Raw genomic sequence first — 9,280 nt, 5'->3', positions numbered from 1 at the left:
AGGGCATGAATGAATAAAAATAAATAATCAGAAAAGAAACTAGGATTTCTTTTGAGGAAAATTGTAATTAAATTAAATTAAATTTCCTGAGCTGCTTTTTTGTCAAAGACCATAAAACAGGAGATCTTACACAATCTTCTGAAATTCATTTCTTGGAGTTCATGGGCCACATGCAGTGCTCCAAATGTCTCTTAGATAGTTTGGGAGCACATCATGAGCCCTTGTCAGAAGCTGCAGGTATCCTCTAGCCTTTTATTATTTTTTTTTTTAATTTGAGATCTCCAGTCTTACTCAATGCTTTTCAACTCACGAGCCGTATGCAAGAAAAGGCAGATAGTTCTGTTGGTTCTGAACCTTTTACAATCCTACTTAAAATTTTCAGCTAAAAGAAGGTAAAAATGCAATAGAAATCACATTATTCACCCAGACTAATACAGCACTTTATTCTGTTTGATAGTGAGTGCCTGAGCTCATATATCTCTACAGTCCAGGAAGCTTCTGTCTCAAAATACCTTTCTTCCCTTTAAAATCCAAGTAGTTAAATGATGAGAGCTATATTTAAGGCTCCAATTTCCTGGAAGGGCAGACTTTCTCTTTTGATGGCTGCCTAATTAGTATGCTTTAAATTTAGATGGCTCGAATTAATTGCAGCAAGAATTTCTGGAGAGAATTGGTATTAAAATGAAGTGCGCTAAATAGTGAGGTTTTCAGGTGAATGCTGGAGATGTTCCACCAAGCCCTTCACATATCTCTGTGACAGAAAGAGTGTAATGTATTATTTTCTTATTAATTTCCCATTTAAGAAAGTCTTATGAATAATAATACCATGGGAAAAAAAATAGCTAAATATAGTAGAAGATTCAGAACTTTTTTTTTTTTTTTTTTTTTTGGTTTCTGCTTTCTGTTGCTGCTAACTACCAGATGCAAATGAAAAGATGTAGTCTTTTTTTACCTGGACAGTGCAACGGGAATTGAAGTTGGCTCCAGCTGGCTGAGAGAAAATGATCACTTTGAGGAAGGTTCATCCTACTCGTTGAAGGTATCTCAGGGGGAAGTTTGACCATTCTGGACATTGTCTACTATTACTGAACTGAGGAGATATTTGCAGGAATAGAATCAGAATTAAGGACTAAATAAAATATCCTATGCAGTTATCTGTATTTTTCACTGCTGATAAGAGAAGAAGCCTGGGGCATCCACAGGTTTCAGTGAGGTACTGGAAGTGAAGTGTGATGAGTCCAAGGGTGTATATATACCACAGCTTACATTTCCCCAAAAACACAGTGCATGCTGAAGGGCACTTCAAGAACTCTGAACTGCTGCCCTGAGTTAGCTCCTTAAAGGCAGATGCTTTGAGAACGGAAAGTTTTGCTCATCACTTTCAACATTTATAACTACTGTCACACTAAAAATAATAATTTTTTCTTATAAAAAGGACTTCCTTCCTAAAATTAGGATAAGGTTTGTGGAGATACTGGGCTGGAAAACATGTGATGGTGAGATGGGATCTGAGGAAGAAAAGCTGAGGGGGCAAGCAAAGGAAGATCGAAAGCCTACTGAACTGAAAGAAAAAAGATGAAGAAATTCCTACACCAAGTGTCCAGTATAGCTACAGTTAGCCCTGTAGGTAGCTGCTCTATGAATCAAATATAACTATTAAAATGGGAATTTTTAGGGTTTTGAAGGTAGGTAGGCCAAAAAAGTTTCATTTTCTGTCTGACTCTGCAGGAGCCTTGCTGTGCTTATCTTGGACCTGGAGGTCACTCTCTGTGCAGTTTGCATGCTGCAGAGTTATTGAAAAGCTTTCCTGGCCATATCAGCATTCTGGTCTTTAAAGAGAACATTAGGAGTATCAGCAGAGTCGCCAGTGTCTAACTTGTTCAGAAAAATACAAATTGGTTCTTTAGTAATTCATTATCTAATTTATAATGCATGGTAAAAGGGTTGGTACTCCAGGAAGACGCTGGGGCTTCCCAGCATTGCAGCCTTCTTCTACCATCCTTGGGAGTAATGAAGGATAATAAAACAAATTGTACCATAATTAATAAATAATCTCTTCTTCCTATATTTAAAACCAGAAAGCATGAAAGGAAAAATTCTCAACATCTGAAAAGCTTTAGTAACTCTTCTTTGTGCTTGTGGCACCAATTGTTGATTTCTGTTGGAAGGAGCCCAGTTACTATAGATTCATTTATAGAAACAAACAACACAAAACACAGAAAAATAAGAAAAGAAAAAAAAATAAAGAAAAATTGTCAAAATAACAGACTAAGAAGTAAGATAATAAAGCATATATTTGATGAGGGACAGTGATTCATAGCATGTGGGAACCTGAAGGGAATGCAAGGGCACAGAGGATGGAAAATTCAAGCAAACAGTCAGGAGAGAAAAAAGGTTAGCATTTAATAGTTAGAAATGTTTTTGCAGCTGGAGGAAAAAAAAACCTAGGGTTCCAGCTACTTGTCACCATGGAAGACCTGTCCTTTTTCACAAGACAGAATTTATTCCCTAGGTGGTTTTTTGCAGGAGTGGGTAGGGTAAGGAAGTGTACTTGCAAAACTAAATTGCCCAGGGAATTTTCAGGAGAGAAAATTGCTCTGTTATTCTCTTTCTGCCCCTTTCACTCTGTATCAGTACAGCTGCAATGCAAATATAGCATGTTCGGTTCCACTGGGGCTTCTCTTCAGTAAGTGGGTAAATGTAATTTACGAAGAGCCCTTGGATATCTCAGGCCAGCAAGAGGATTTTCAGCAGTTGTGTAGACCAAGGTTTCAGAACACATAGCCCATACATTGATTTCTTAGTTCATGCCATTTTTGTCTCTTTGGGTTTAGTAACCTTGGTGTGTTTAGCCTTCACAACCAGGCTTCTGGTTCCAGAGGTGGTTCCCAAACCTGATGGAGATCCACAGGTTCATCCTGAAGAAGATGTCATAGAACCGTGGAATCATTGAATGGTTGGGATTGGAAGCATGGAGATCACCTTGTCTAACACCTCTGTTGTAGGAGGTTCACCTAGGGCAGGTTGCACACAATTATGTCCAGATGGATTTTGAGAATCTACAAAGAAGGAGACAAAGATGTGTTTCCCAGAGAAGCTGTGGCTGCCCTGCCCCTGTGTACTAGTTTGAAAACAAACCAGTGGGAGGCGCCAAGTCAGAATAACAATTTAATGGAAATTAAAGAAAAGGAAAAAAAGTAAAAGAAAACACTGTCAAACTGACAGAGTCAAGGTACAACCTGACACCCTGTTAGGCAGGGTGGTAGTAGCAGTCTGGTAGAATGGTGGCTGCAGTCCTCTGAAGCAATGATCCTGTAGTAAAAGAGTCTGCTCTTCCTCAGGAAGTTCAATGGTGGCTGTGTAGCTCCTGTCCTCTGGAAATCCAGTGGGAAGGGGTGTCTCTGGTGGTCAGAGTCCCAGATTATATCCAGGATGGGATGCTTGGTTCCTCCCTCTGGGTGGAGCATCTCACAATGGGGTAGTGGGTCATGAGGCCAAGTGCTGATTAGGCTCATTAACAGAAGATAGTCCAGAGGGAGTTATCTCTGAGTCATGCGGCAGGACAATGATGGGCAATTAACAGAAAGATAGTCTGGGGGGAGGAGGCAAGGAAACACTGCCCCACCTGGTTTCAACAGCTCATGAGGATGGTAATAGAATACACTGCAACCCAGGACACCCTGGAAGTATGTGAGGCCAGGTTGAACAGGGCTTGGAGCACCATGGTCTAGTGGAAGGTGTCCCTGCCCATGGCAGGGGGTGAAAAAGATGGTCTTTAAGGTCCTTTCCAACCTAAAGTATTCTGTGATTCTGTGAAACACAGGGTCCTGTCAGGTAACCCCAGGAAATTTTGTGTTTCCCATTTAAAATATTATTGCCTTCCTTTGTGTGACTTCACCAGGGATAATCCCACTCTGGCAGAGTCAGCAGGATAATGCTGTCATCATTTCACCAGGAAACAAATTCTGAATCCATTTATCAGAAAAAAACCTGTTCAAGGTATGAAGCAGGACAGGACAGCTGATGAGGTGTGCTCACAATCTGAGCCAAGACTGCTACACAGCACTGTTATGAAGGTAATCGCTGTTTAATCAGTATAACAAGAATTTTCACAGGTTTTTTTGGGTACCATAGAAGCTTCCTTTTAGGAAACAGCATCAGTCACGTTGTCAGGTTTAAAAACAAATATTACCAGGCAGATTTCTCAAGTTTGAAATCCAGAAGTCCTCTACTTCAAGTGAAATCCATGTAAGCACCACACCATACCTTTGAAAATGTGGGTCCTTACATTCAAACAGAATTTCTCTAGCCCTAGTTTTAAAAAGCAAAATGAACGAAACAAACATCTTAATGGTGTTTGCAATCTCCTGCTCCCTCTCCCCAGCCCAGGAAACTAGGAACTGGCAAAGTGGTCATTATTTTTTCATGATACCTTCCTTACTGTCTAATTAGCAGTGCTAGTAAGAAGTGTTTCTGTACTTTCCTGAAGGAAATAATATATCAGTTTTTGTTTAATTACAGAACTCCTGCCACACACAGCATTGTCTCCCCAGAATAAAAAATGAGGAGATGTAAGGTTCTCACTTCTTTGCTAGCCTTGGTTCAGCAATATCTCAAAGGGGTCATCACTCAGTGGGTTTATCAACTCCATGCTGGAGTTTTGTAGAAGACTTAGCATAAACTGTGGTACAGCAATGAAAATTACCATTTCCAAATGTCCAACAACACTGGATATTGTTGTAACATCATATGTGTTACAATGAGTCATCCCTTAGTGCGGAACAGCTCTGTTGTTTTGCAGCTCACATAACGTGCCACAGAAAACTTCTCTTCCACTGAGTATTCATACAGATGGGCATGCATATGACAATATATAAGCAGAGAGCAAACCAGGGTTGTCTTGAGCCAAAACTGTTTTCAGACCTGGAAGAGTCTGGTGTTCATCCATCCTTATTCCAGTTACCTTTGTGATGAGCTCTGCTCATTTCTAGCTGGGAGAAAACCAACAGCACCAGGGATACCTGGTCTGAGAGCCTGGCAACTGATGGTGGGATCCAGAATCTGGGAATCACCCAGCCCACATCAGAGCAGACAAATGGACATTGAGACCCTAATAACTAAATGCGCTTTCAGCAATGGCTGAAATATGATTTTGGTAGCCAACTGACATCCAGGTGTTTAGGTCTACTTTTATTTGTTTGTTTTTACCTACTTTTATTTGTCCAACTACAACAGCTAATTCCCACCCCAGTTTCTATTTATGTCCTCTCTCAGTAATCTTACCAAAACTGTTTGCCTTCCTGGTACCCAGGGAATTGTATGGGAAGCATTCCAAAGTGCTGTGCATATGGCTAATATATATTTGTGTAAACAGATTAACCAGCTTTGCTTATGGACTTCAGCTTTTGAAAAGAGGTTAAATCCCCCTGATTACCAGATAAATCTTGTATTACAAATCAAGCTATGGAATGAAGTATCTTATACCTAAAATCCTACATAACATACTTGGAAATAAACCAAAATATGCTTAAAGGATTGACAGGATCATCTCTGTGAATCCAAAGACCACACCTGAGTAGTGGATTTCTGCAAAAGTCTAATCAAATTTCAGCCTCTAAGAGATCCACCAAAGTGGATCAAAGCCTCAACTCACGGAACAAAAAGTATATTCCTATCGTCTTTCATCTGCCAAGGTATTTTCCGTATTAGTCAAGGTAATAGTATACACCAGCAGTACTCAATTTTCCACTGTGACTATGAAAGTTACCACATTTGTACTCCAACCTTACGGTATCAGCAGTTTTCCATTGTGCTTTATTAACACTGTGCATTTCAATGGCTGGTTCTGCTAATGAGATTTGGAAGTTTTATATTAAGGGCACACAGAACAGAAATCACTAACTGGAAGAAGGAGGTATTTTCTGACATATTCATAAAACTACATGCTAATAAAATAGGAATATAATTTCAGTAGTTGCTAATAAAAATTGATTTTCATATTAATAATTTCAGACTTTTTTTCTGGGAACAAAAGTTAAGAGCCAGGGTATCCATTCTGAGAAGTAAGGACAAATCACTGGCATTTTTGCCTAATGACAGGAGCAAAAAAAGGGCAATGGTCCATGATGGTGGCCTTTAGGCATGTCCATCTCTGGTTTTATATTTTACACTTTGTGCACCTCATGCAAGGTGAAAAAGTGGAAATTCTGGTCATGCTTGTGGCTGTTACCCTCCCAATTGCTTTCCTGAAGGACAGAAGGAGATAATTCTGATGCCCTGGCCTCTTTCTCAAAGAGGTGACCAACCCACTACACAGCTTCAAGATGTGCCAGGGATGTGACTTATTTCACTATCACTGGAAACTCATCAGCATTAGTACAGGTTTCTGATGCATTACTGTAATCCAGCGCTGACATAAGTCCTTTCATGTAGATATAACAGACACTTGAGTGATTTCTGACAGGGACATACTTAAATACTTTCACCAGAAACTGTTGATTCAATCAAATAAAAATATTTTGAGGGACTGTGTTAGATTTGTCAATAAATTTGATAGGAATTTATTTAAGTATGCAATTCCTCAAAGGCATTTAATAGTTAAGCTTGTGTCAGATCATGCAGGCCTGAAATTTCTACGTTTTGTTCATGTCTAGACATGGAAGTTTGAAGACAAATGGACTATGTAAGTGATTTTAAAGCTTACAAACTTCTGAAAAGAAAATAATTTAATTATTCCTCAGATACATTCTCATTAAATCTTTATTAATTCACCGGTCAAGACTACATCTTTGTGACCCAATCCCATCCTATCAGGTATTTGGTGTTAAATTAAATGTGCATCTGATTACCCTGTCTCTGTAGTCAGTGGAGAAATGCAGGTGCAACAGGAGAGTGTTCCAAATCCCAGGACATATGCTGGAAGTGGGAATAGACATCGACCCAAGAGTTAAAATGTAGGGCATTTAAATCTGTGTGAGTATATTGAAGGCTATGGTGTTCTGCTCTGTGCCTAGTCAAAAAATCCATTATTATTTAAAGATGCAGCAGTGCTTGAAAATCTTCAAGTAATAGAAGCCATTTATGAACATATCTTTCCCCAAACTTTCATTTGGACTGGCCACCAACCATCATTCAAAGAGATGTACCAGAAAGTGTATTCACCTGAAAAGAATATAATGGTTTAGTTTACTGCAATTAAAAGCTTTTAAAAAAAGTCACTTCCTCTCTGGTCATTGTTAGAGGAAGTCAGATTGGATGGCCTTGATGGCTACTCTGTGCTCATGAATCGTCTTTTCACTGGAAGATGGAGAGTTCTGAGCTTTCTTCCTCCTTAACACTGCTCTATAGGATGATTGGAGAATGGATGACAACATGAGGCACAGCTCAGGAAGCTTAGGTCAAAAAACAGACTCTGTTGAAGATATGAAGTATTGTTTTGCATGTTTTATGTGAATGAGAGCTATATTTTAAGAATTTGTTACAGAAATTTCTCCCTCACATTCTGAATATAGTATTTTATCTTCTTTCTGCAGTTCTAAGAAGTAGGTATTAGTGCCCTGAACAATATGCTAACACCAGCAGCTCACTATTTCCTAGACTCTACTCCCATCTGTTGGCAGAAGTGAAGATTGCTCTTGGGAAAACTGAAATCTCATAATACAAATATTTGGTTTGGGTTTCCTGAAAAAAATAGACTGAAGAGTAGAAATGCCTGAACACCTGGCATATGCTGGATTTTGCTCGTAACCTGTTAAATTTCTTTATGGTAAGCCCTTAAACCTTTTTAAAATTCTTTATTTAACTATTAAAACAAAACAAGCAAACTATCATACAAACTTCCCATGCATAAAGAAGGACTTGCATAATTTAAATTCCCTTTTCTTCCCCCTAAGTACATACACTGGTGTAATAAAAAGCCAGATCCCTTTCCAAAAGCCTTGCAGCACTTATTTCTTGAAACCACCACAGCTGTAGAGCAATCCTGCTGTAAGCTGCTGCACAGCAGTTGCACAACCCTCCTGTCTGTTGTCTCAGTATTTTAGACAATAAGCTTTCATTTCTTAGAGCAAATATAACTTGTGTACAGGTTTATGGGTATAGCTATATCAAAGTTTTCTGTATCTTTTCATAATGTTGATGCTAGGAAATTAAAAGATCATTTTTACTTCACATTGAACAGATTGCACTGATTAGCATGGTCTGATTAAACAAACAAAATAATAACTGATAATCCAATTCAGTTTTTGGCATCAGGAAATCCTGAATTATGTTCAGTATCAGTTTGTCTTCTAATTTTAATGCTGTCTTCTTTAGGAAGATATTTCTCACACAGAGATATTCCTGCAAAGCGCCAGTAGTGTTTGAGGTTTGGACAAAACTCCAGACTTTTCACTGTAATACTATTTTTACTTTCATAGAAAATACTTATACACTCCCCAGGAACTCTGGTCAGACCTCAGACTCTTCATTCTTCCTTTATCTGTTTCGGTGCTGCTTTTGATGCTGGCAGTTAAATTCTGTCTCTCTGATGCCCTGGCCTCTTTCTCAAAGAGGTGACCAACCCACTACACAGCTTCATGATGTGCCAGAGATGTGACTTATTTCACTATCACTGGAAACTCATCAGTGTTAGTACAGATTTCTGATGCACTGTGTTGACTTCCTTGTCTGTTTAGTCTCTAGGATATCTTTCCCCCTTGAAAAAAAGAAAAATTCATCTTATTCTACATAAATTTCCCCTTAAGTCTGTGTGGAAATTTCTCTTCTGCTTCTTACTGTAGTTAATCTCATATCCTACCATGATCTCCATGGCAAAAGCTTTCCCTAATATTCTATTTTTCTCTGAGTTTTTTTACATCTACAGCAGAATGCTTTAATTTCAGACTAAATAAAAGACATCTTACACTCTGACCTTCTTCAGTTTTCTCCTAAACCATCTTCATCCTCAGTGACCATGGGCCAACACCAAAGGCACACAAGGTAGCTGGGACCTTGAGTCAATGTCAAAGGCTCTCTTCACCCATTACAGGGATTGGAGGTACAGGTATGTTTTAGATTAGCAAGGTCTTCAGTCCTGTAGAGATCAGCAAACCACTCTCAAAATACTGCTGTTTACTTGTCTGCAGTATTTCATGTTTAAACCATTTTCTTCTCAATATTGCTAAAGTTCTCTTGCCTTCATCTTCTTTGAAAATATCTTACTTGACTGATAACATATGTAGTTTTTAGTAGTGTTCTGTCCCCCATCTACACTAGGGCTGTGAACTCTTATTCAGGCTAC

The sequence above is a fragment of the Corvus kubaryi genome, unplaced genomic scaffold, assembly GCF_017639235.1.
Source record: "Corvus kubaryi isolate FWS band 111438036 unplaced genomic scaffold, C.kubaryi_AGA036_p1.0 37308, whole genome shotgun sequence".
Classification (NCBI taxonomy): Eukaryota; Metazoa; Chordata; class Aves; order Passeriformes; family Corvidae; genus Corvus; species Corvus kubaryi.
This window is presented reverse-complemented; position numbering follows the sequence as displayed.